A 2,234-nucleotide genomic window follows, 5' to 3' on the forward strand; every position below is an offset into this window, starting at 1 on the left:
GAGTTCTTTGGGAGGCGGTGGAACCACAAGAGAGCTTGACCGTATAGGCTAGCTGGAAAGACTTTGCATAACAGTGCGTTATTCCCTATGTCAAGGGTCATGAGCTACCTGTAGTGCATGATATGGTCGAACGGATCACTTGTTCCATCATATGTCATGAATTTCGGTATCATGAACCCTCTTAGGGGCTCGTAGTTGATGATGTGAGGGCAAAAAGGCGTGGAGAGCATGTCATCCAACTGTCTACTGACAGAGCCGGGCAGACCTCGATCTGTTAGAACTCCTGCTTATTGTTGTGCTGGTGGATGGGATGGCCACTCTGGCATGACTGATGTAGTTGAGGGATCAGGGCAGACCTCCTGGGCAATTGCTAAGCATCCCTCCATACCAGGTGTCTGAGGTCCCAGTAGGGCCTGCATTTTGTCAGATAGCTACGACATCTTGTCGTGCCTCCTTTTTGTTAAGATGCGCTTGGCGAGTTAGTGAAAAATTCTCATCATACCGAATCTCCTAATTGCCAGAGGGGAACTTTGCATTCCTGGGAAAGGATACCTTGTCGTTTAATTTGGAGTTTGTTTGTTGGCTTTTAGGTTTTCGGTTATGAGATGGGTCTGATGATGATACTGGCACAAAACACGTCATTCTTTTCTCTAAGTCTCCTTGTCTCGCGGAGCAGGGTCTGTACTTGTTGCTTACTCTCTTGTTGGCATCTTTCCATGTTTTCAAGCCAGTCAAAGTAGCCTTCGCTACCCCTGGCTGACGATTGGCTCCTTGAGGGCATTGACATCCTTAAACGTTCTCATAGATGGCGCCAATGTTGATGCGAGGTCAACTGAGGTTAGATTCTCCTTACGTTGTGCCTCTCAAAGCTTTTACCCAACAACGGGGAACTAGGTGAGGTTTTCCTTGCACAAATGATGTTTGGATAGGTGGTCCGGGCACACCCCTCTGAAGCTTAAGTTAGACACAAATAGTTTAAACTCTTTAAAGGGGAGAATGAGTAGGCTAGCATATGCGTGCGTACCTAGGTTATGCTTTAGGAGGGCTTTTTATAGTGCTCAAGAGAAAGCCACTGTAGTGCTGAATAGGCACTTTGACATTCTCTGTAATAATGATTGCCCTGTAGGTGGCAGGGCAATCATTACAATTTTGGGCGACTGGCAGGTGCCGTCGAAGTTGTGTCATGATGTAGTTGCCCGTCATTTCAACTTGTTAGAGATATGAGGCAGTGTGTGATAATTAATTGATAGGAATGTGAGGATCAAGGGAGATCCCATCAGCCACTTCCATGTCAGATGTAAATGATTACATGTAGCAAGGGGGCCTTAAAGGCTAGTTGGAAGGCATCGTCCGCTTAGGGAGTCTGGTGCTATTTGTTGTATGTCCTTGAGGTCCGGATGGGAGGCTCCGGATGCTGTGGCCGCTACCCGGGCAGTACAAAGGGGAAGTGACATGTGGACTAGCACATGGAGAGGGGTCCCCATAAGAGCCTCACTCCATTTTCATTCTAACTCAAGCTTTTGTATCAGTTTGTCACATTTTACCAAAAAATCTCATGTCATTTCCGAGAAAAAGTCCTACCACTGTATTGTTTCCAACCTCATGTTGTGATAAGAGATGTTTTCTCCTGTTGATGACCCTCTCGATCTAGGGATCCCACTTAACTGTGGCTGTCTGCCCGTTAGTAGAAACCTTAACCCTTGCATTCATTTGGGTCATCAACACAATCCTCGATCGCAGAGGATTCGGTGGCTCGAGCTCACTGAGGCTCTCATAGAGGCCCATTATTCACTATGTGAGATTCTTGACGTGTTCAATTTTATTTTTTTGCTCTGTTTATTGTTGTTTTGATGATCACGCAGAACAAAAATCTACGTGACAGAGCAAGAGTGGACGTTTCTTGATGGAATCAAGTCTGGCACATCGTTGAAGTTCGGGCAGGAAAGTCTGTTAAGGAGGTTTGGAGAGTGAGACAGACTCGATCAGTTGCGGGCAGAAATGAGGATCGGCGTTCAGAGGTCTAAGCTTGCTCTTGTGAGTTTTTGCTTTGAGAATAGAGAATGTTTGTGTGAGGTATGATTGTTCTTGACTTATTTTACTGAGTCTTTCTGATTTAGCTGTTGCAATTGTTCTTTGTGTTTGATTTGATTCTTCTTAATTTATGTTAGAGAATCTTTCTGTTGTGGGTGTTTCAATTGGGAATTGAATTGCTTGGATTTGATTTGACTATTCTT

Source organism: Vitis riparia, unplaced genomic scaffold, assembly GCF_004353265.1.
Source record: "Vitis riparia cultivar Riparia Gloire de Montpellier isolate 1030 unplaced genomic scaffold, EGFV_Vit.rip_1.0 scaffold730_pilon_pilon, whole genome shotgun sequence".
Lineage (NCBI taxonomy): Eukaryota > Viridiplantae > Streptophyta > Magnoliopsida > Vitales > Vitaceae > Vitis > Vitis riparia.